A 26,439-nucleotide genomic window follows, 5' to 3' on the forward strand; every position below is an offset into this window, starting at 1 on the left:
CTCCATCTCTCTGAATTCACGCTTCTTTCCACAAAATGAAGATAATAGTACCTATCTCACGGAGTTGTTGTAAGCATTAAGTGAGAATATACACCCTGTGATTTTCTCTCATAATATCGGCAACAATTGTGTTTAACCAATTATTTGTAATATGTAATATCTGCCCACCTCGACTGGGACCTCTGAGTGTTGTTACTATGCCTGACTTGATCCCCTTGATAGTTTCAGGTACTGTGCCTGACACATAGTTAACTCATTTACTGTTAATCCCTACTGAGTGAACCTACAAATACCTGCAAAGATGGAATTCAAGCTCTGTGTGTCTGGCTCCTTTAGTTTGGGAGACATTGAGAAAAGAAAGTTGATAAACTTATTTTGAAAAATTTTTATGTAGGAGTACTTGGTATCTGTTATGCATTTTAACACCTTTTTATCTTGTATTGGGATGCATCCTTCTTTTTTTGAACAATAGCCTTTTTAAACCGACTAATAACTTGACAAAAGTAAAATTAATTTCCAGCATGGCACCTATGAAATGTTCTCTTTAATGATATACAGATGCTTAAAACTATGTATTTGATGCTATCTGCCTACCTACCTACCTACCCACCCATCTGTAACTTGTGGATAAAGGGAAGAATTCCTTCCTTTACATGGTTATACAATGGAATTTCACAAAAATTGTAAAAAAAAATTAGCAGTTCTGTTCAGATTTTTTTCTCAAATGGTTGAATTACTTTTGTGGATCTATTTTCCACATAATGAACTCTTTCCAAATAGGCTTCATTTATTTATGATTTAAAATTATTTAATGAGAGAAACATGTACAGTCGGTTGCTAAAAATTGAAGCGATTACCTCTTTGAGAGACGGGAAGATTTTGTTGGTCATGCAATCTCAGGGCTTTGATTTTTGTTGTTTGACAGAAAAGCAGTGGCATATTGCAGGGTAGGAGGGGCAGACGTTCAGTCCCGCCCCTGCTTTTTAGATTTTAGGAAGTGTTCTGCTTATTTCCTTTCCTTTAGCTTAGAAGTCCTTACCATATTTTTACTCCATGGAAGCCTGGTAAAGCCTATATAATGTTTTCAGTGCATAAAATAAAATAAATAGGATTAGAAAAAAACCAATTACATACAGTTAGCAAAATACTTGACATATTTTGATAAAGCAATATATGTGTACATTTATCAATAAATTTGGTAAGACCTAGAAATTGAAAAACTAATGATGAGATAAGAATAAACAGTATTAATGGGTGCCTGGGTGTCTCAGTCGGTTAAGCATCCAACTTCAGTTCAGGTCATGATCTCATGGTTTGTAAGTTCGAGCCCCACATTGGGCTCTGTGCTGACAGCTCGGAGCCTGGAACCTGCTTCGGATTCTGTGTCTCCCTCTCTCTGCCCCTCCCTTGTTCATGCTCTCTCTGTCTCTCAAAAATAAATAAACGTTAAGAATAAACAGTCTTGAAACTAATCTAACACTGTGTGCTTACTGGAATTAAGATAAAATCAAAATAAAAAAGAATAACCAATATTTTGAGACACCAGTGACAATTATAATGTGATCCGAAAATATCCATGATTTCTGTTCTTCACAAAATCACAGTTGTTGCCAATATCACTCTTGTGATAGTGCCTATATTTATGAGTGAGGGGAATTCTAAATTTTAGTTGGAGATTTGTGAAAACAAAACACTTCAGCTTTACTTCAGGGATATAAAATTTTTGTTAGCTTGGTTTTTGTCCTCAGGTAAGACTTGTTAATAGGTCTGTTCCTTTACTTGCCATTTTGTCATTTGGCGGAACACTTCACCAGAAGAAACGGGATTTTTTTTTTATGACGCTAATATTCGTCCAGACAGTCTTAAGGAAAAAAAAAATAAAGATGAATGAGTATCTGAACCTTACTGAAAAGAAAGAAAAAAGACTCTCTTATGAAGCCTAAAGAGATTTTTGGAGCCGGAGAAGGAGCAAAGTTATCTGATGAAAGAGTGAGCACACAAACAGAAAACCCAAGCTACCACTCAGGAACATGATGGTACTTTGGCCAAGAGTTGAATGAATTTTTAAAACTTATTCATTTTTGTTAATGATGCAGCTTGGTTTTACAAAGCCGTTGTCATGTTTTAAGTATTCTCGTGTTTGTTTCGTTTTCTCAGTGCTTTAGAGACGTCAATTGTTCAAAATAATACTGCCCCAGCCTTTAAAACTCCATGTATGGGAATTTATATCTTTCTGTAGAATGAGAAACACATCATTCTTAAGAACGAAAAATACATTGATTTTTCGCATACTCTTCTTTATAAAATATTTTCTCTTTTTGCTAACGAAACCTTATAATTCAGTGTGAGGATACTTAGATTCCATTTTATTTCGATTTGACAGTATTTATGAGTACTTACTGTTGCCAGACACTGTGTAGATGTGTAGGGAAATCTGGGAAAGAATAAGAAACCACACATACCCTGATGGTTTCAAAATGGTCAGGTAAAGGGAGAAAAAGACCTAAAACATGGCCTTGAGAAAAAAAAGTAAACTAATAATAATAGTAGTTACTATTGGGTTCTCAGTCCTTTCCTTTATTGCTCATTCAGGAAGTAGCTTTCATCTGCAAATGACAGAAAATTCCAACTCACACTGGCTGAAAAAAGAAGATCATTTATTTTTCATGTGTCAGTTCATAAGTAGGATGGTTCAAGGATGATCACATCCATCAACAACTCTTTTTTTTTTTTAATTTAATTTACTTTTAAAATTTATATCCAAGTTAGTTAGCATATAAGTGTGACACTGATTTCGGGAGTAGATTTCTTAATGCCCCTTACCCATTTAGCCCATCTCCCCTCCCACAACCCCTACAGCAACCCTCTGTTTGTTCTCCATATTTAAGAGTCTCTTGTGTTTTGTCCCCCTCCCTGCTTTTACATTATCTTTGCTTCCCTTCCCTTATGTTCATCTCTTTTGTATCTTAAAATCCTCCTAGGAGTGAAGTCATATGAAATTTGTCTTTCTCTGACTAATTTCACTTAGCATAATACCCTCTAGTTCATTCCACATAGTTGCAAATGGCAAGATTTCATTCTTTTTGATTGCCAAGTAATACTCCATTGTGGTGTGTGTGTGTGTGTGTGTGTGTGTGTGTGTGTGTATACCACATCTTTATCCATTTATCCATCGATGAACATTTAGGCTCCTTCCATACTTTGGCTATTGTTGATAGTGCTGCTATAAACATTGGGGTGCATGTGCCCCTTCGAAACAGCATATCCCTTGGCTAAATACCTGGTAGTGCAATTTCTGGGTTGTAGGGTAGTTCTATTTTTCATTTTTTGAGGAACCTACATACTGTTTATCAGAGTGGCTGCACCAATTTGCATTCCCACCAGCAGTGCAAAAGAGATCCTCTTTCTCTGCATCCTCGCCAACGTCTGTTGTTGCCTGAGTTGTTAAAGTTAGCCATTCTGACAGGTGTGAGGTGGTATCTCATTGTGGTTTTGATTTGTATTTCCCTGATGATGAGTAATGTTCAGTAATTTTTCATGGGTTGTTTGGCCATCTGGATGTCTTCTTTGGAGAAGTGTCTATTCATGTCTTTTGCCTGTTTCTTCACTGGATCATTTGTTTTTTTGGGTGTTGAGTTGGATAAGTTCTTTATAGATTTTGGATACTAACCCTTTATCTGATATGTCGTTTGCAAATATCTTCTCCCATTCCATTGGTTGCCTTTTAGTTTTGCTGATTGTTTCCTTTGCTGTGCAGAAGCGTTTTATTTTGATGAGGTCCCCATAGTTCATTTTTGCTTTTGTTTCCCTTGCCTCTGGACATGTGTTGACTAAGAAGTTGCTGCGGCCAAGGTCAAAGAGGTTTTTGCCTGCTTTCTCCTCAAGGATTTTGATGGCTTCCTGTCTTACATTTAGGTTTTTCATCCACTTTGAGTTTATTTTTGTGTATGGTGTAATAAAGTGGTCCAAGTTATTTTTTCTGCATGTTGCTGTCCAGTTTTCTCAGCAACACCTCCTGAAGAGACTGTCTTTATTCCATTGGATAGTCTTGCCTGCTTTGTTAAAGATTAGTTGGCCATATGTTTGTGGGTTCATTTCTGGGTTCTCTATTCTGTTCCATTGATCTGACTGTCTGTTTTTGTGTCAATACCATACTGTCTTGATGATTACAGCTTTGTAATACAGCTTGAAGTCTGGGATTGTGATGCCTCCTGCTTTAGTTTTCTTTTTCAAGATTGCTTTGGCTATTCGAGGTGTTTGCTGGTTCCACACAAATTGTAGGATTGTTTGTTCTAGCTCTGTGAAGAATGCTGGTTTTATTTTGATAGGTACTGCATTGAATATGTATATTGCTTTGGGTATTGTTGACATCTTAACAGTATTTGTTCTTCCTATACAGGAGCATGGAATCTTTTTCCATTTTTGGTGTCTTCAATTTCTTTCATAAGCTTTCTATACTTTTCAGTGTATAGAGTTTTCACCTCTTTGGTTAGATTTATTCCTAGGTATTTTATGGGTTTTGGTACATTTGTAAATGGGATCAATTCCCTGATTTCTCTTTCTCTTGCTTCATTGTTGATGTATAGGAATGCACCTGATTTCTGTGCATTGATTTTATATCCTGAAACTTTGCTGAATTCATGGATCAGTTCTAGCAGGTTTTTGGTGGAATCTTTTGGGTTTTCCATATAGAGTATCATGTCATCTGCGAAGAGCAAAAGTTTGACCTCCTTCTGGCCGATTTGGATGCCTTTTATTTCTTTGTGCTGTGTGATTGCTGAGGCTAAGACTTCCAATACTATGTTGAATAATAGTGGTGAGAGTGGACATTCCTGTCTTTTCCCTGACCTTAGGGGGAAAGCTCTCAGTTTTTCCACATTGAAGATGATATTAGCGTTGGGTCTTTCATATTTGGCTTTTATGGTCTCGAGGTATGATTCTTCTGTCCCTACTTTCTTGAGGGTTTTTATCAAGAAAAGATGCTGTATTTTGTCAAATGCTTTCTCGCCATCTATCGAGAGGATCGTGTGGTTCTTGTCCTTTCATTTATTGATGTGATGAATCACATTGATTGTTTTGTGGATATTGAACCAGCCCTGCACCCCAGGTATAAATCCCACTTGGTCATGTTGAGAAATTTTTTTAATGTATTGTTGGAGCCGGTTGGCTAATGCCTTATTGAGGATTTTTGCATCCATGTTCATCAGGGAAATTGGTCTATAGTTCTCCTTTTAGTGGGGTCTTTTGTTTTGGAATCCAGGTAATGCTGGATTCATAGAAAGAGTTTGGAAGTTTTCCTTCCATTTCTATTTTTTGGAACAGCTTCAAGAGAATAGGTGTTAATTCTTCCTTAAATGTTTGGTAGAATTCCCCTGGAAAGCCATCTGGCCATGGACTTCTGTTTTTTTGGGAGATTTTTGATTACTAATTTGATTTCTTAACTGGTTATGGGTCTGTTCAAATTTTCTATTTCTTCCTGTTTCAGTTTTGGTAGTTTATATGTTTCTAGGAATTTGTTCATTTCTTCCAGATGGCCCATTTTATTGGCATATAATTGCTCATAATATTCTCTTACAATTGTTTGTATTTCTGCTGTGTTGGTTGTGATCTCTCCTCTTTCATTCTTGATTTTATTTATTTGGGTCCTTTCCTTTTTCTTTTTGATCCAAGTGGCTAATGGCTTATCAATTTTGTTAACTTTCAAAGAACCAGCTTCTGGTTTCATTGATCTCTTTTACTGTTGGGTTTCAATAGCAGTGATTTCTGTTCTCATCTTTATTATTTCCTGTCTTCTGCTGGCTTGGGGTTTTCTTTGCTGTTCTTTTTCCAGCTCTTTAAGATGGAAGGTTAGGTTGTGTATCTGAGACCTTTCTTCCTTCTTTAGGAAGGCCTGGATTGCTATATACTTCCCTCTTATAACTGCCTTTGCTGTGTCCCAGAGGTTTCGGGCCATGGTGTTATCATTTTCATTGGCTTCCATGTACATTTTAATTTCCTCTTTAACTTCTTGGTTAGCCCATTCATTCTTTCGTAGGATGTTCTTTAGTCTCCAAGTACTTGTTACCTTTCCATTTTTTTTCTTGTGGTTGATTTCAAGTTTCATAGTGTTGTGGTCTGATAATATGCACGGTATGATCTCGATCTTGTTGTACTTGTTGAGGGCTGATTTGTGTCCCAGTATGTGATCTCTTCTGGAGAACGTTCCATGTGCACTGGAGAAGAATGTATATTATTCTGCTTTAGGATGAATATATCTGTTCTGAATATATCTGTTAAGTCCATCTGGTCCAGTGTGTCATTCAAAGCCATTGTTTCCTTGTTGATTTTCTGTTTAGATGATCTGTCCATTGCTGTAAGTGGGGAGTTGAAGTCCCCTACTATTATGGTATTATTATAAATGAGTTTCTTTATGTTTGTGATTAATTGATTTATATATTTGGGTGCTATCACATTTGGTGCATAAATGTTTACAATTGTTAGGTCTTCTTGGTGGATAGACCCCTTGATTATGATATAATGCCCTTCTGTATCTCTTGTTACAGTCTTTATTTTAAAGTCTAGATTGTCTGATATAAGTATGGTTACTCTGGGTTTCTTTGTTGACCATTAGCATGATAGATGGTTCTCTATCTCGTTACTTTCAATCTTAAGGTGTCTTCAGGTCTAAAGTGGGTCTCTTGTAAACAGCATATAGATGGATCATGTTTTCTTATCCATTCAGTTACCCTATGTCTTTTGATTGGAGCATTTAGTCTGTTGATGTTTAGAGTGAGTACTGAAAGATATGAATTTATTGCCATTATGTTTCTTGTAAAGTTGGAGTTTCTGGTGGTGTTCTCTGATCCTTTCTAGTCTTTGTTGCGTTTTGACTTTTCTTCCTTTTTTTGATCTTTTCTCCCCTCAGAGAATCCCCCTTAAAATTTCTTGCAGGGCTGGTTTAGTGGTCACAAACTCCTTTAATTTTTGTTTGTTTGGGAAACTTTTAAGCTTTCCTTCTATTTTGAATGACAGTCTTGCTGGATAAAGAATTCTTGGCTTTATATTTTTCTGTTTCTGCACATTGACTATATTCTTCCACTCCTTCTTGGCCTGCCAAGTTTTTGTTCATAGGTCTGCTGCAAACCTCATCTGTCTTCCCTTGTAGTTAAGGACTTTTTTTTCCCTTGCTGCTTTCACGATTCTTTCCTTGGTTGAGTATTTTGTTAATTTGATTATGATATGCCTTGTTGGTGGTCAGTTTTTGTTGAATCTTATGGAGGCCTCTGTGCTTCCAGGATTCTGATGTCTTTGTCTTTCCCCAGGTTAGGAAAGTCTTCCTCTATGATTTGCTCACATAACCCTTCTACCCCTTTTCTCTCTCTTCATCTTCTGGGACCCCTATGATTCTTATGTTGTTCCTTTTTAACGAGTCACTGATTTCTCTAATTCTTAAATCGTGCTCTTTTGCCTTAGTCTTCCTCTCTTATTCTGCTTCAGTATTCTCCATAAGTTTGTCTTCTATACCACTGATTTGCTGCTCTCCCTCATCCATTCTTGTCGCCGTGGCATACATTTGAGATTGCAGCACAGTTATAGTATTTTTTATTTCATCCTGACTAGCTTTTACTTCTTTTATCTCCTCAGAAAGGGATTCTAATCTATTTACAACCCCAGCGAGTATTCTTATTATTGTGATTCTAAATTCTGGTTCTGACATCTTGCTTGGATATGTGTTGATTAAGTCGCTGGCTGCCATTTCTTCCTGCTCTTTCTTTGGGGTGAATTCTTTTGTTTCATTATTTTTAAGGAAGAAAAGGAATTAATAAGGTAAAAAATTAAATTAAATTAAAAAATTAAAAACAACATACACGCACATAAAAGTCAAATAAATGATGCTAGATCCTAGGTGTGTTTTGGTCTGGGTGTTGAAATGAGCTTGATAGATGAGAGAAAAAAGGGAAAAAGAAAAAAAGGAAAATGTTTGCAAATTTGAAAAAATGAAAGTAAACGATGGGAGTAAAATAGAATTTGCAAAATTTACAAAAAAGTAAAAAAAAAACAGTAGAAAAAATTAAAGAGAAGTATTTTTAATAAAAATTGAAAATAAAAATAATTTTTTTTCTCTTTCTGTATTCAAGAAAGATAAAAGAAACAAAAAATAAAAAGAAAAAGAAAAAAAAAGAAAATTGAATACATGGACCAGTGAACAGACTGAATTACGATTGAAATTTTATCATTTTCTCCTAGTAGCCAAACTATGAAGCAATTTATAATCCATAAACTAAGCAGAAGAAGAGACTTGTGGTGTTCCTGAAGAGCGAGGTTGGCCCATTTGGGCAGGGTTTAGTGTAATGGCTCTGCTCTCCACTAGATGTTGCTACTTAGTTTACTGGGGTGGATTGTTATGGCGCTTGTAGGTGTGTATGTGCATGGCCAGGAGGGGTGACAATGGTATCACCCAACTACCCAGTCTCTAGTATCAGAACTCTGTTCTCCCTGATCAGCTATCATGCATCTGTCCTTTGTCTCTGCCTTCCATCCACTCCCTGCTTTTACATCGTCCATGACCAAGCTATCAGGTTGCCAGGTGGCATCTCCTTCCTGAATTTTACCTTAGATGCAGCTGTGTTTCCTGACCCCTCACTTCTGAGTATCTGCGGCTTTGACCTGTTTGACCCTCTGTGGGAGGGTCTCACTGAGCAAAGGTTGGGTGCCAGCTGCACCCAGGAACGTTCGTGGGACTGTGCTGTTGCGGATGCCCAGAGCCTATGGCTAGCTGCGAGTCCACCCCACAAAAAGTTTGTGTGATTGTGTAGCAGCAGTGTTTCAGGGATAATGGAAAATTACAACACACATCTGGCACCAGGCTTCACCCTTAATGACCTTGTTCCAGCACCAGCAAATTTGGTTGTTCTCTGGGCTCTGCTGGGACTGGGTGGCCACACAGCCTCTACCAAATGTCTTTCCAGCAGGGGAACCACCTTTCCCTGTGTGGCCCTAGAATCCCCAGACCTCACTCTGCTCCTGGAGATTCGCCCTTGCCACCAGAGCCCTGCCAGGTATGGAGCTGTGGAGTTTCAGACTCTGTGTTCTCCCTGTTTATAGAGTCTTAATGGAATTTAAGCCCTTTCCTTTCTCCTTTCTCCCTTTTTAGGTTCAATTTCTATGGCTGTTTCCACTTTTCCACTTTCTCTCCAGCTGCTTTTGAGGGGGTGCTTTTCCCATACTCTCCCCTTATCTCAGTTCTCTCTCCGCAAGCAAAAATAGCTCCCTGCCCTCTGTGGCTTCTTTCTTCTCCAGTTCACCTCTCTGGGCCATAAACCTGCTGAGTTCTGTGGTTCGGGTTGTGTGGATTGTTGTGTTAATGCTCAAATCAGATTTCTAGGTGTGCAGGATGGTTTAGTATCAATCCGGCTGTATTTCATGGCCACGAGACGCAAAAAAACTTCCATGCTGTTCTGCCATCTTGGCTCCTCCCCCTATCAACAACTGTTACAACAGCCTTTATTCCCCATTTTTTGTCCTGTGTCATTCTGGGTTAGGTGCGTGGCTTTATTATCAGTCTGATAATAAATTTTATGATGGCAAGTTGGCTTCCCCACTTTCAGGTGTCACATGAAAACTTGACAGCATCCAAAAGGGAACTTAGTAGCCAAAAAAACAAAAACAAAACAAAATAAAGCAACCAAGTATTCAAAAATCTTCACCAGATACACCCAGCAGGCTACCCCCTGGCCCCAAGTCTCACTTTCCTCACAGCCTCTTTGTACAACATTTAAGCGAGTGTCTAACCTGGATGTCAACTTGTTGAGGACACCAAGAGAGTTCTTTTTCTAATTTCTTTTTTAACATTTATTCATTTTTGAAAGGCAGAGAGAGACAGAGCGTGAATGGGGGAGGGGCAGAGAGAGAGGGAGACACAGAAACAGAAGCAAGATCCAGGCTCTGAGCTGTCAGCACAGAGCCTGATGTGGGGCTCGAACTCACAGGCCATGAGATCATGACCTAAGCCAAAGTCAGCCGCTTAACCCACTGAGCCACCCAGGCGCCCCATAGAGTTCTAAATCTCTTTTACATCTGACAGCTTATTCAGAGCAGCAGTATTTTTACTGATGGGAAAAGGGTGAAAGCCTCATTTATCAAGACATTTTCCTCACTTTCTTATAGTAATAATGATAATAATAATAATAATAATAATAATAATAATAATAATAAAATGAAGGGGTTCTTTGCATCCCTCACCAAACCTTAGATTTCCTTTTCCTATAAGACCCAAATAAATTGTAGCTTAACACATGAGATGTCATGAGACATAACTTGAACCCCATGTTTCTTTTCCCTCTCTAAACCGTCAGCTGATTGCCTCCCTAAGTGGTGGAAACAAAGTACATGTGATCTTTTTCCATAGTAACTACTGCTTCCAGAACCTACCAGAGAACATTATTGGACCTCATTTTATTTCATCAAAGTCCAACACTTAGCCCCAGTTCCTAGACCTATCACTTTTTACACCACGATGCTGCTTTTTTTTTTTTTTTTTTTTTTTTTTTTTTTTTTTTTTTTTTTAAATTTTTTTTTTCAACGTTTATTTATTTTTGGGACAGAGAGAGACAGAGCATGAATGGGGGAGGGGCAGAGAGAGAGGGAGACACAGAATCGGAAACAGGCTCCAGGCTCCGAGCCGTCAGCCCAGAGCCCGACGCGGGGCTCGAACTCACGGACCGCGAGATCGTGACCTGGCCGAAGTTGGACGCTTAACCGACTGCGCCACCCAGGCGCCCCACGATGCTGCTTTACATCCTTTTCCAGAGAGGGTAATTTTTAAAAAGTTTAAGATAAATTTAAAAGATTAAAATAAGTTGTTATTTAATTCATGCTAGGTGGAGTAAACACTGTAATTCGTATGTTTCCAGTTGAGCAAAGAGCTTGATCATTCACCAAACAACCTGGGTGGTATCTTTGATGTGTCTGTCTCCTTTATCTCGAGAAGTAATTTACCAGGAAGTCCTCACAATTCTAATTTTCAATGAATTCTCCAGTTCATCTTCTTATTCACATTGCCGTTCTTTAAATTCTTACTCTGGTTGCCATAAGCCCTTCTACCTGCTTTTCACCAATCAGCTTTGCCTCCTTTCCAATCCATACCACTGCCAGAACAGTCTTTCTGAAAGGCAGGTTTAATAATGACCCCTCTGTGCTTTCTGCTATTTAGTATTTTATCAATGCCCTCAGCATAACTTCTTTCCACTACGGATCAGTACTGTGTGATCTGCTTCTCTGGTTTAGCCTGTTTCCAGGCTCTAATCCAATGTCCCCCAGTGTATCATGGCTTTACCAATGTTTGTTGATTGACCAATGAGGATATGTACCATGTTTTATCAAACATTTCTTCGGAAATTATGCAAACCTATTTCTCTCTGAGTCCTTGTTTACTTTAAAAAAAAAGAGAAAGAGAGAGAGAACAAACTGGATTTATACTTAGGCACACTTCTCTTGTTGAATTTAGCATGGACAATTTTAACAATTATACAAACTGTTTTGCCTGGTTCTGGATAGTCATTGTAAAATGAGTTCTTACAAAAACAAAGTGAAAGAACCAAAGGGTCTACCCGTTTACTGAAATATGCGAGGGAAAGTTGAGACAGAGGCTGTAACGTAATTGCTCCCAACCGCAAAAAGACTGAGTGTCTTGGTGAAAATGAACTGTTTAGAGATTTGAACCAATAACGGGCTGTAGACTATACCTTTGCTTAACCCCCAAGTTATTCATTTAGTTTCGCCTCCTGCTAATGCCACATTCATGTAATGTCTGTCGTGTCATTGCCTTGTGGAACAGTAAGCGTTGTTGTGTCATCACATTTCCTTGAGCTGCATTACATTTCTTCTTGGAGGCTGGGAATATATTCGACTTGGCTTTCTCCTTACGTAAAATGAGGCATTAAAATCCTCCATTAGGCTTTTTGCTACTGTTGTTTTCCTTCTGTGAGGTAGATGTTAAAAATGCAGGTAATTAGAAAGTATCATTTGGTTACCTAGCTTTTTTGAACTCTAAGCTTTACAATTTTAACTAAATCATGTTATTGTAACCTCACAGGCTTCTGATCACCAAAGTATAACTGAGATTAATTCATGATTGAAAAATACCATGGATGCAGTACCCGTAATGGCTATCTGAATTATAGTTGTTTCTGGCTTAAAGCTTTTACAGAACAGTATCTTTTATTCTTTGCCAAATCCTACTCTTTAAAGATTTAAGGGGACAAATTTTTTAAAATTCTAAATATAACAAGGAAAATTAAGGTCATGTCTAAGGTTGACAGTGGGGCGCTACTTGGTGTATATGAGAAAGCAAGGCTGTGTGTAATATGTGTAATATAATTTTCTTGCTGGAGAGATGGTACGACCAGATAGGGATATCTGAAAATTAAAGTCAGATTTGTCATCTAAATACCCGTAAGTTTTCGGGTTTTGATCTGTTTATTGGCCATGCAAAAATATATTGCTGTTTCATAATCTGATAATAGTTAATTCTGCCGGTAGAGTTATTTCTCCCCTACACTTTGATGTGATACATTTTATTTCCAAGTGCTTGTTTCACAAACATCACCAAACAAAATAAGATATCCACTTCCCTCCTCCATTGGCCACGTTTTGTGTTTAGTTAGCCAACTTCAACAGGAAGATATTAAAATGATTAATCCTTGTAACTCGTTTGTGTCTTAAGTGACTGGAAATCATGAGGCTGAACTCCAATTGTTATCTCTTAAACATGAATGTGGTATAATATTACAGAGTTGTAATTCATTTTGAACTATTTAATCACTGCAATCCGTAGATAAGTTGGCTTCTGAATCTTCGCCTAATGTCATAACTCAGCCCTCCTTCCCATTCAAAACACCATGACCAGGCTGAAGATAGGCGTTTAGAGAATTCAGCTGAATGAATAATAGGTTTAAAAATGCATCATCTGGGGCGCCTGAGTGGCTAAATTGGTTAAATGTCCCACTCTTGATTTAAGCCCAGGTCATGATCTCACAGTCATGAGGTCAAGCCCCCCCTGGGGTTCTGTGCTGAGCGTGGAGCCACCTTAAGATTCTCTCCCTCTCCCTCTGACCCTTTCCCACTCACATGTGCGTGCTTTCTCTCTCAAGTAAGTAAGAAAGTAAGTCAATAAGTAAATAAATAAATAGAAATGCATCATCTGCATTGTTTCTACAAACTTTCCCCATCTCTTTTAATTTGAGTTGTCAAAAATAAGTGTCGTTGAGGGGTTACTAGTTATCTACCTTCAACTGTATTTCCAAGCAGAGTCCATAATGGGAAAGCACTAGATTTGGAATCAGAATACCTGGAATGAGACCTGGCCCTGTTGCCTCTCAGCCATGAGACTTAGGACCATTGCCCATGTTTTGGCCAAGTTTATCTAAACTTCTCTGACTTCAGCTTCTTCATCTGTCGAAAAAAAAGCATGATAAGGCTTTCGGTGGTTAGGAAACTAAACTGAAGCACTGGTGTATAAAACATTGTAACCTGTCACTTGTAAGCCAAAGGTAATGGATGAAGACTCTTCAAGATGCTTTTCCTTCGTTCCCTTGTATGGAACGTCTAATAGGTGTTGTAGTATGAAAATTTAAAAGAAAACATTTGAAACAAACTGAATATCCAAAAATGGGAGATTGGTTGCCTATATTTTATTACTTCACCAGTGGAATACCATGTGTCCAGCCATTGAAATGATGCTACAAATCTATATTAACCTGGATAGGAATTAATATTCATTTACAAGTAATATTAATTACTTGAATAACACATTATTGGGGCACCCGGGTGGCTCAGTCTGTTAAGTGTCCAACTCTGGATTTCAACTAGGGTCATGATCCCACAGTCTGTGGGACTGAGCCCCTTGTTAGGCTCTGCACTGACAGAATAGACCCTGCTTGTCATTCGCTTTCTCCCTCTCTATCTCTAACCCTCCCCCATGTGCATGCACACGTGTGCATGCACGCTCTCTCTCTACCTCTCTCAAAATAAAGAAACATTTAAAAAGAAAAGCACATTATTAAACATATTGTGTAATCAGATTCTATTAAAATTACTAATTTTTTATCACGAATTGCTAATTTTGTATGCAGGCATACAAACAAGCTTACAAACACATGAATTGACTCATGAATATAAAATATATAAGAAAAGATGTAAAGTGGCTATCTCTTGGTGTTGGGATTTGGAGTGGTTTTGGTCGTTTGGATCTTCTCATTTTTCTGAAATAAACATAGAATATGTACAAAAGCCACTACAGACGTTACAAACTCCAGTTTCGATCCAGAGGCTTCCTGTAATAGCTGGTAACTCCTTCTTTCCCCTACCCCTTAATATCCAGTCCATGGCATTTGGGCCAGCACTCTCTTGGCCGCCAGTACCTTTGTTTCCATTGCCATGGCAACCAGTGTCCCACTTCAGAAGTCATACTTCCTCATCTGTGGATGCAACAAACTTCTAACTAGTCACTCAGTTTTCACTCTTTGCCTCTATTTCTCCCCTTCCAATCCATCTTCATAAAGATCGTCAAATCACAAAGGTTTTCTGGAGTTGATTCTGTTACCTTGATACTGCCTGCCTTCCCGATTTCAACCCCAGATGTATTTGATCCCCTCTCTTCGTCCTAGGACATTGGGTCCTACACATTGGGTGTATGCTCTTCAGCCTGGTATTAAAAGCCTTTTATAATACAGCCAGGGTTTATTTCCTGTTCTCCCATGCATACCCTTTACCCAGCAAAACATAACACTCTTCTCCAAATGCCCCAGACTTTTCTGTCTCCACTTTAAGTCATCATTTCCAACTGCTTGTAATGCTATTGCCTGTTAAAACCCTACAAATCATTTATATAGCCTAGCTAAGCTCCCTTTTATTTTTCTGAATTCTAGGTGTACATTTTCCTATTTCTGAATCTCACAGAATTTTTGGAACTTATTTGTATATTCATTCATTTATTCATATCATTTTGGAGCATCTGCTATGTTCCAGGGTCTACCTGGATGCTCAAAAATAGCGGTCAACAACCCAGAGACATTCTCACCCTGGGGCAATTAACAATTTAATACTTAACATTTCTGTTTTATTTAAGTCTATTGGCTTCTGGTGAGCTTAACTACCTCCTTACCCTGCAGTCACACATACACTGATAGCAGGCACCTTGAGTGTTATTTATGTTTGAGCCTCTCAGAGAAACACTGTGTTATCTGACAAATAGAATATAGGCAACAAATGTGCTGTTGGAAAGCCAGAGAGAAGGGTGGAATAAAATATTTTGTTCAACATGGTTATATACGTAATATGTGAGTTTCGTCGATGTAATATGTATAGTTATATACATTACATACAATTATATATAATATATACTTAGGTATTATATATATATATATATATATATATATATATATATATAAGTTTTTAACCATTTACTTTTTTGTTGTCCATTGTTTTTAAAATTTAAATCTGGTTCCTAAGTAGCATTAATGATCTCTAAATAATGAGAACAAGTTATTTCTCCTTGTTCCATGGGGAGTCCAAGATGAGACTAGTTTCTGTAACTAAAACTGAGGCACAGTATATTCTTCTATTGGAGAACAAGTTATGTTACAGATCTCATACTCAATAGTTTGGCCCGGAAATCTGAGGTGGAAAGTGCATGCCTTCTTAATTAGTAGCTGTTGACCTACAAGAATTTAGGAGGCTTCACAGAGTACTGAATTTGGATACTCAATATATTTATGACCTGTAAACACACTATGCCTCCAGGTTGTGTTGTTACTTTAATTTTAAAAAGTGCTTAGTGCAATTTTCCCTCTTCATGAAAAAACGAAAACTATTCTCTTAAGAATTTCCCTGGGGAAAATGAACTCATTTACTATCTATTAAATATCTCTATTTCTCTATGTTACAGTTTTTCCTCATTTTAAGATGAGGATATCAGTTGTTTTCTCGCTCTTTTTTTTTAAGTAGGAGGCTGGGAGTAAAGAATATTTCCCAAATGGCCTTTTCTTTTAAGTTACCTATATAAGGAATCTAAGTTAATATTTTAAAATGAATTCTGCTGTTTCCAAGTGACTCCTTAGTATAGTTGTTTTAACTCAAATCTGCTAAATTCATTAAAGACAAACAAACCAAAAGCACTAAAATCTTAAGAGGAATCTGCACCCGTCTAAGGAATTGGGTGTACCCATATGGTTTGGTGTGAGAGAGATTTGATACTGAAAGATTCCATCCAAATGGATTGTGCACATTCTACTATGATTCAAATTCAGCTTACCAGCTCACTCTTGTCTGAATCATATGGCAAACAGGATGTTCTGTTGATACTTGGTTTACCCCAACTGAATTATAAGGTCCTTGGCCATGGGAGTCATAATATATCATTTGTTTAAGTCTGTTCCTTGCAGGAAGTCAAAACTTTTGTTGTTTTAGCTTACCTAATTTTACATTATTTTATGCTTTGTTTTATGGTATGAATGGTTTATCTTATCAATCTGATTTTTCTTATATTATTCTAAGAAATTAGTTTTAAGACATATGTATAGAGTGGAGTTTTTTCTTTTTGATTCATTGTGGCCTGAATATAACTTTTGATATGTTTTTTTTGTTCTTCAGAAGGGTTTATTTATGTACAATTCTTATATTTTTGTGTAATTTATATTCAAGATGTTTTAGTATTAGCACCTATTTTTTGGTAACTTCAGAAGAAATTTGTTTTCCTGTCTGTGATGCTGACTATCCTAAATATTAGAAAGAAAATAAAGTTGGTGAACGAAAGAAGGGCTAAATGCAGATTTTCCTTTCCTGTTGTCTGTTGAGATCAAACATTACGAAGCACCTTTCCTACCTTCTGCAATGTAATTATTCCTTTTCAAATCCACCTTGGGGTGGAAATTCAGCTCAAGAGGAAGCGTTTCCTGATGTCTTATCTAATACTACGCCTCTATGAGTTGTCCTATTTTTTTCTTAAAGTTATACACTGGCAAAACTACTGTCATTGCCCTTGCTTTTCGTCTTCGCTGCACATTTACTTTTAGACAGGCTTAAATAATGGCTAAAATGGTTGAAATGATTTATGCCTGTAGAGTGATGTCTTCATTTGCTTTATTCACATTTCTTTTTTTACTAATGGTCTGGTGAACACCTAGTGTAGGTGCATTTTATTAGAGAGTATATTCCCTCTAAATGCTGTTCCTAAGCTGAGAGAAATGGGCCATAATCATATAAAAATAAAGTATCTCTTTGTCGAATTCACCTGAAATGGAATGTCCTTATTCCTGAGGCATAGAACATAAGGGACGTTTTTCTCTCACTGTAAGATTGCTCTTTATACTAATGTTGATTAGGTATGCCACAACAACAGCTATTGTGACATACAGAATATGAACACATCAATTGAAATCTCAACTGAAAGGAATAAATCTCTCAAAGTTTCTAGTTATCTACCGCCCTCTTCTTCCTGTTACGACAGGAGAGGTGGTTTCCAGTCTCTATGGACTGCTTCACTCCTAGTTCATAAAATTGCAATTAATAATGGTGAGCTAAGATCATTCTGGATTTGATGTACTGCCCTATCATCATGGAAAGAGAGTCTTTAAATCTGCTATTTAACAACTTATAGGGACTTTGCACTGATTAATTCATCTGGTCATAGTCCCAAGGCTGACATGGCATCTTGTAGGCCTTCCGTTCCATTGGGATCAACATCATCATATCATAAGAAATGAGCTTACTACTTTATAGGCTCCGTTGGAAAGAAATTTCAACCGTCAGCTGTAGGATGTGCCACTGGAATTTAATTTGTTGACCTATGAGAACACAGAATAGCTCATCTTTTTCTGAACTTTCTAAACATAAAATAAGGTTATCAGAGAATCAAAATGATTCCGACATTTGAACTTCAGTAGAAGGCCAATACATTTAAAATAAGTACTCTCCTTCCTGAAGTGTTCAGCCTTCCATCAACAGTACGTGTCAGGTTCTTAAGAAAATATTGTCCCTTGTGGAGAAAAGCATGGGAAATCAGACCATGGTACTAGCTCCTGGAGTTGACATCATTCGGGGGCCACACAGCATCTGTTCTCCCTCTTTTCTGGGGATAAATACCTTGAATTCCCTCAGAAGAGGTGTCTCTATCCCTTTAGGAGTAGCCTTGTGTACTGTAGGTCAACGTTCCCTGCCTTGCCTAACCACAAGGGGGACTCGTGGCCAAAGCTATTGAACTTTCTTCCTTGGGATTTTAGTCTTGAGTATAAGGACATAAGGGGACAGAAAAGTATGTAGAGCTGATTTGTTCTAGGAGTGGTAACCTGATTATGTTGTTAAGTCTTTCTATCTGGATCACCATAGCCAGGTTAGTACCTGACCATTCTGGACCTGGATCTTCATTCTAGACTGTGAGCTATCCCAAGCCTTCCAGTAAGCTCCTTTTTTAAAAAATTAATTTAGCTAGAATCACTGTCTGTTACTTTTTTCTCAAGAACTACGTGATAATTAATTTTATGTGTTAGGGTTCCTGGGTGGCTCAGTTGGTTAAGTGTCCAACTCTTGATATAAACTCAGGTTGTGATCTCACAGTCATGAGAGCGGGCTCTGCACTGGGCATAGAACCTGCTTAAGATTCCCTCTCCCTCTCCCTCTGCCCCTTCCCTGCTCAAGTGCTCTAGCTCTCTCTCAGAAGAAAAAATTATTTGTCAATTGGGTGGGATACTTAAGGGATACTCAAGAAACTGGTAAAATATTATTTGAGTGTGTCCATGAGGGTGTTTCAGGAATAGATTAGTATTTGAATTTGTAGTAGATTGTAAAAAAATTAGCTTTCAGGGTGCCTGGGGGCTTAGTCAGTTAAATGCCTGACTTTGGCTCAGGTCATGGTCTCAGATTGTGTGAGGTTGAACCCTGCATTGGGCTCTGTGCAGACTGTTCAGAGCCTACAGCCTGCTTTGGATTCTGTGTCTCCCTCTCGCTATCTGCCCCTCTCCCACTCACACTCTGTCTCTCTCTCTATCTCTCTCAAAAATAAATAAACATTAAAGAAGTTAGAAAAAAATCAGCTTTCACCTATGTGGGTAGGGATAATCCATCCATCTAATGGAGGCAAAAAGGCAAAGAAAGGCAAATTTTCTCTCTTCATTTGAACTAGGACATCTATCTTCTTCTGCCTTTGAACGTTAGCACTCCCCGTTCTCAGAACTTGTTACTTGGACCAGGATTTACATCATTGACTCAGAAATTGGGACTTGGTTGGGCACTATACCCCTGGCTTTCCTAAGCCTCCAGTTTGCAGACAACAGGTCGTCAGTCCTCTCAGGCTCCATAATTGTATGAGCCAGTCCCTCCTCATAATAAATCTGTCCTGTCTATCTGTCTGCCTGTCTGCCTATCTATCTATCTATCTATCTATCTATCTATCTATCTATCTATCTATCTATCATTCCATGCATCCATCCATCCATCCAACCATTCATCCATCTATCCATCCATCCATCCATCTTATTGGTTTTGTTTCTCTGGAGAACCCTGACTAATAAAAACTATGAAAGCTTTATTTTGTAATTATTCAGTTTTGAAGATAATGTGTTATCCTTTGTTAGTCTCCTACTTTACATTCTTTTGAGAATGAAATATAGTGGGATATTTTTAATACAATATAAAATATATTTTGTACAGGCATTTCCAGAATAACGATTGCATTGAAATCCAAAATGCTGACCAAGGTCTATGAAAGGTCCTAAGCTCTGCTCTTGAGAAAATTCTCCACACTCATTGAATGCCAATTTTCCTTCGGGTCAAGATGCTCCATACAGTCTTGTACTCCATTCACTTCTTGGAGCATGACATGTTCTTTCCTGCCTAACGTCCTTTACCCCAAATTTTATTTCATTTCCTTCATGCTCCCCACCAACAGATGCCTTCTCATTCTTAGATCTAAGCAAAATCTCCAGCAGACTTTCCCCATCAACATTAGCAACAGTGGACAATCAATCTCCTACATCCTAATGCCCAACTGATAGTCTTCATGGGGGTGCCTCATAGGCATTTCACACTTCACCTGACCCACCCAGATATTCTAATGCTCTCATCTCCAGACACTTTTTTCTCTCATTCTTCTCCATTCAGCATTACTGTCATGCAGTGTCTCAAGCCAGAGACTCATTTCTTTGTATTGCCCCACACCAATGCACCGGCTAGTTCAGTCGGCCCTACCTCCAAAATAGATCCCAATCCCCATTCTCCCACTTTCACCTTCGCAGTTTTATCCCATCTTAGTTATCACCTTTCGCTTGGTCTACTGCAATGTCTTCTAATTTATTTCTGCATACATTCTTTACTTCCTACCATATAAGTGACTGTGTATATCCTCCTGCTTGGAATCATCAGTGGCACCTAATTCCCATTAGGCAACAAATATCCAAATTCCTGACTGTGGCCAGCAAGGTCCTACATTATGTCCAACTCAAGCACCTTCCTTTGCTTCCCTCCCTCCCTCCTTTCCTCCACTCCTGCCATTCTGAGCCATACTGTTTGCACAGGCTCTTCTCCCTGTTGGAATATTCTTCCCAGATTTGGCACAGCTGGCTCCTTCTGTTCATTTAGGTCTCAACTCCAATATCTCTCCCTCAGAACTTCTTTGACCACTGATTCTAAAGAATAATCCCCATGCCAATTTATATCACATCATCTTCCTTCAGAGCTTCAAAAAATTAGTCTTGTAAAATTAATCATGTTCTTGTATTTGTTTAATTTATCTATATGACTTGCAAGGGCATATTTTCACATCTAATTTCTCCTTTCAACTATGTTTAAAAACAAGACAACATTCTATTTGGCTGTTACTTTTTACTCACCTATATTTTAGTTATTAGGTAACACATTTTAACAAGTTAATGAAGACTATAGAAAAAAGAGCTAACAATTCCATTTTGTGTGTATACATAGTAAAAGGAATTTCCAGACATGCTCTTTGTGGAAGTTGACAATTCAAAATGGGTATTAGTGTGCTTTAATTTTTAGGGTAGACACACACAAAAAGCCCTTCTAAAAATGAGAATTATCTGAGGGAGAGAATTAGCATGAATTAATATTAGTCATTATAAGAAAGCACTTAAATACATGAGATCCTTGAGGGCACAAACTGTGGCAGGTTCATTTTTTGGCATCTTTATTTCTTTGCTTAACACATTATCTGTGAATTGAAGAAATAAAATATGCATTTTGGAATTGTTTTAATGCTCATGATCTGAAACTACTATTATTTTTTAAGTTTATTTTGTATTTCTTTTGAGAGAGAGAGTGGGGCGGGGAGGGCAGAGAGAGAGGGAAAGCGAAACTCCCAAGCAGGCTCTGCACGGTCAGTGCAGAACCCGACATGGGGCTTAAACCCACAAACCATGAGATGTTGACCTGAGCTGATATCAAGAGCTGGACGTTTAGCCAAAAAAATTATTTTTTTGAGCAAATGAAGTAAACTGTCTTCACTTAGAATTGAGAGAAGGCCAGTGAACTTAGGAATGTCAGTAAACATAAGACCCTTACTTTTTCTGGGAGTGAACACCCAGTCAGATTATGAAACTATGTCTTGGGGCGCACTTGAGGGCACACTTCTATGACTTGGGATGATTTTGTTCTTCCTTTCGCTTCTTAACACCCATAAAGAGAAGACTTCATTAAAGTAATTATAAATAGCGAGTCTTTTGAAGGTCAAAGTTTTATTTCAGTGTTCTTAATTTTATATATTTTTAGGTCCCACGTTTGACTTTGCTCACACATATCAATATGTGTGTTTATTTATATATATCTATGCCAAGGCAGCGATATTTACGGAAAAGTGCTTTTTAGCAACTTGTAATAGATTTTGTTTAGAGATGCAAGCGCTTAGGACAGAAGATACAAACAGGTAGCCTATGGGCTGAAATAGTCCTACAGGACCTGCCTTCTTTTGTCCTGCTTCGTGCTTTAATATTGTTGTTGTTTTTACTTCGCTTTTAGAAATCTGCAGATTTTACACAGAAATCCAGACTTCCATCTCCTGAAAAATCAGGAGACACTGGAAAAAATTGTGTGCAGTTCAAACACTGGCGATGCTGTGATTTTAAACTGCAAATGGCAACAATTTAAAGGCTTCCATCCCTTCATTTTGATGTTTCTCTTCCGTATCAAATGGTGTAAGGTACAAGCAGTAAAATGCTTACCCAGAATGCTCCCTGGCTTAATGGGGTATTACACGCCATCTTATTCCACCTGTAATTTCCCCCCCAATTTCTGTCTTATATCAATTTTTCCTTCATAAAGTTTTTCACATTTGGGTCTATTTTCTTCCTCTCCTTGTTATGACTTTTATCCAGGTTGTTTTCCTCACTTCTGGGCTCCTGAATGAATGCATCACTGTCTTAGCTATCAGCCACCCTCCTGCTTTAACCTTTCCTCTGCCTGTCCCTTCCCGATCTGCACTTCAGTTACAGATTTACATCCCCAAATCACGCTTCGGTATATTAGTCCCTGCCCTCAGATCTGCGGTGACAACCCAGAATCTGTGTCCAACTGCTTAACCTAGAGGCAGAACCCAAGGCTCTTTGTTCCCCCAGTTTGTGTTAATCCATACACACATGACTAGCCACCACGCCCTTTTCCTTGGCACCAAAGCAGGCTTCTTCCAGCCCCGATGCCTCTGCGCCCAGCGCTGTCCCCTCCTCTCCACTTGTGCAAATAGACCACCAGCTTCTGTAAGACCTCCTTTCTCACCTATCTTGGTCCATACTTGTACATTACGGGTCCTTTTGTTTCATGCATATTTCAGAATTATATTTTGTCTCTCTGATGGTCTTAAAATAGAGTTTGTCCATGTACGGTGTGTGCACATCTTATTTCAGAATCACCTGTTTTGCTTTTAAGCATGTATTCCTAGGCTTAACCTATATACTCCTGAATTCTTTACGTTGGGGCCCAGGAATCTGATAAATCGAAAATCTGAAAAGCCTGGAATTTAAAGGCCTGTTGACTAAGAGTGGTACAAGAGTGCTTGATGGCTTGATAGAAAATAAAGTAAGATTCAATTAATTTTACAATGAGTGCCTTGTCAGGTCTGTCAGTGTGTTTCCCAAATACTTTTTACCCTAATTGGTGACAACAGCTCTGGGTGTGGCTTTAAGTGGGTCTTTGACACCCTTTCTGATGCCTGCAGTCATGGGATCCACCCCTATCCCGGGGAAAGGGGAAAAGCAAGACAATTAGATAAACTCCTGCAAGTGTAGGGCCGTGTTTGTTTTGCTGTTTGCTTTTTTAAAAAATTGTTTCCATTTCCTAAATTGTTTCCAGTAATTCTACGATTGCTAAATGTTGAATCAGGGGCACCTGGGTGGCTCAGTTAGTTAAGAGTCCGACATCAGCTCAGGTCATGATCTCCTGTTCACGGGTTTGAGCCCTGCCTTCGGGCTCTGTGCTGACAGCTCAGAGCCTGGAGACCGCTTGAGATTCTGTGTGTCCCTCTCTCTCTCTGCCCCTCCCCTGCTCACACTCTGTCTCTTGCTCAAAAATAAATAAAACATTTTTAAAATATAAAAATAAATATCGAATCGCATTGAATTAATTGAATTGATTTTTGAAGTTGAGAAGTCAGAAAGAGTATCAGTTCTCAGGTTGACATTGATGGCGATAACGCCTGTTGGTCACATGCTCACTCTGAGGTCAGACACTCATTCAGTGCTTTCTGTGGATTATCCCAGCGCAGGAGTTAGCCTGGGATAATCCCAGTGCAGGCTAGCTCCAACCCTACTAAGGCATTGCTATGATTCCCTATGTTGCGACAACAGGGAGCATTCAGCCAGAGTTGTGGGGAAAGGCAAGAGACACTGTGATGTGAGAAGCAATCATTTTTGTCATTCGTGGAAAAAAAAAAAAGTTTGAATAACTTTAAAGCATTGATTTCACGATTTTTGAAAGTGAGGGATTGATCAACGTAACTTAATAAATCGGTAACCATTAGAGAAGTCACTGTGACAAAGTTGTTCACGGCAAAAAACGGAATTTGGAACTGGGTTCAAGATTCAGTTTGCCGCTTAACTGCTCTGCAAGTTTGAGCAAGATCCAGAGTCGCTCTGAACTTCAGTCCTCCCATCTGTAAAATGGGGACAATGCTGTCACATAGCAAACTGTTATGGGCACTAAATGAAGGAATTTATAAAATACTATAAAAGCAGACAGTGCTGTTACTATTACAGATTGTTCAAAGTGTGAATCAAGATCTCAAAAAATATAGTTACATTATTGTGAACCATGCTTTAAGAAGGGGGAAAACCCACAGTAATAATGAAATCTTATCCACATAATCTCACAAAGCAGGTGTCATGGTCCCTTGCTAGGTAAGGAATCTGAGGCTCAGGGATGTTAAGTAACATGCCACAGTCACACAGCTAGTAGTAAGTACCTAAGCTGAGATTTAAAGAGCACCCCTGCCTGACTTCAAATACTCTGATCTTCCTTCTGCACCAATGTGTCTTAAAAAAGAAAAAAAAAAAAGCTAACACATATACTTTTTCTTCACATTAAAAAAAAAATAGAGACATTTATGTTTGAAAACTAACTCATCCTGATAATTCCCAATTAAGATGTTGTCATCTAGCATCTGGCTCAATTTCGTTTTATGAAATATAGTAAACATAATTTGAGTATAGCTTAAATGAAGTGTCCAAATGAGATAGAACAGGTCACCTGGGAAATTAGATTTTATAGATTACAAGAATTCAATGCCTAAATCGTACTTAATGGATGCAGTATTTTTTTTAAAAAAAAAATTCTTCAGGAGACAATAGACTGTTCTATCAATTTTACCATTACTTCTCTGTGAGACGTCTATAGCCTGGAGCAACTAAAGCAAAAATAAACAATGTGAACTTCACTGTAGGTAGTAGTGACAAACACCTGGGTCTTCATGGATTTGGGGTGTACAAGAAAAGCAAAGGGGGATCTTTGACCCAGGTTCGGTTTTTTTACTTCCATATTGCTTAAAACATTCCATTTAAAAATATTTAACCATGGGGGGAAGGTAAAGGGGAAAAAGTTACAAACACAGAGGGAAGGAGGCAAACCATAAGAGACTCTTAAATGCAGAGAACAAACGAGGGGGTGGATGAGGGGGTGGGAGGGAGGGGAAAATGGGTGATGGGCAGTGAGGAGGGCACTTGTTGGGATGAGCCCTGGGTGTTGTGTGGAAGCGATGAGCCACGGGAATCTACCCCCAAAACCAAGAGCACCCTGTTCGCACTGCATGTGAGCCAATTTGACAATAAATTATATTAAAAAACCAAAAATGTAATACCTTACATAATGAAAACATTTTAATAAAGCGAAGTTAGAGAATTTTCTTGTCTTGTGGCTTTTCAAAGGAAATAATTTCGAGAATATTTCATTTCTGTGACCAGCTTTTATCCTGAAATGGGGTCTCTGGTAGAGATGAGCTCTAAACAATAATTTTGATTATTGGGCCATTGGGCTGAAGAAATGATCTTCTTTACAAAAGCCAGCCCTTTTTCAATGAGGATGGGTTTAAGCCTAAGAGTGGACGTTGGGGGGTGGGGGATGTGAAGGTAAACGTATTGATTTAAACACTGTAGGAAAACGTCTGAGCACTAACATGCCTTGACAAGTAACTTAAACACCGTCCCTTTGAAACGCCGCCGGTGCGAGGTGATGGTGAAATCGTCACACTCTCTGGGATCAAAGCCCAGCTCTTTCACTTCCTAATTTTGTGATGTGATGCCACTTTCCTTGAACTCATTGAAAGGCTATTTTTTTCATCTCAAAATTAGGAATAGTTACTGCGTCACGGGGTTGTTAGGATGATTCAGCATTTCATCCGTACACATTGTCAGTGTGGTTGGTGTCCTTATTGTTGTGCTGGTGTTGCGGAGCCTTCTTGACATAAACATTGAATTCTCCCATGACCTTATAAAATCATTTTGTGGAATGGCAACTACTTAAGAGTCTCTTTGCAACTGAATAGACTGGTGCGAAAGGCACATACCTATTTATGTTAAGTCAGTTTCCTTTAAATGTTAAGTCAGTTTCCTTCAAGAGGCATTAAAGGTATTCATCAAACGAAAAGATTATAAAACCAACCTTCTAGTAAATAATCACGAGTTTATACATTTTTTCAGAAGTGCACAAATTTGTACTCACCTTAGGAGAACATATTGATTTGTGTGTGTATTTCAAGCAATCATCTTACCCGCGCTAGGCCCCTGGCTGACAGCATCCTCCCCTGGGAAGGTGGCTTCTCTAATTGCAGTGAATGGTGATTCTATTTGTAGACATTACTTCCTACAGCATGCATTTCTTTCTGTGACTATTATTTTAAAAATACTTCAAATTATTTAGTCTTATTGGCTATAAAGGAGAACATTCTACAGTATAAGAACCTCACACATAATA

The 26,439-nt window shown here is 38.3% G+C and overlaps 1 protein-coding gene across 2 annotated transcripts in view; it reads right to left on the bottom strand.

The window, feature by feature from the left end:
* Positions 1-26,439, bottom strand: part of MDFIC2 (MyoD family inhibitor domain containing 2) — a 114,551-nt gene that overhangs the window by 87,683 nt on the left and 429 nt on the right. The window lies entirely within an intron of this gene.

The sequence above is a fragment of the Felis catus genome, chromosome A2 (assembly GCF_018350175.1).
Source record: "Felis catus isolate Fca126 chromosome A2, F.catus_Fca126_mat1.0, whole genome shotgun sequence".
NCBI classification, from domain to species: Eukaryota; Metazoa; Chordata; class Mammalia; order Carnivora; family Felidae; genus Felis; species Felis catus.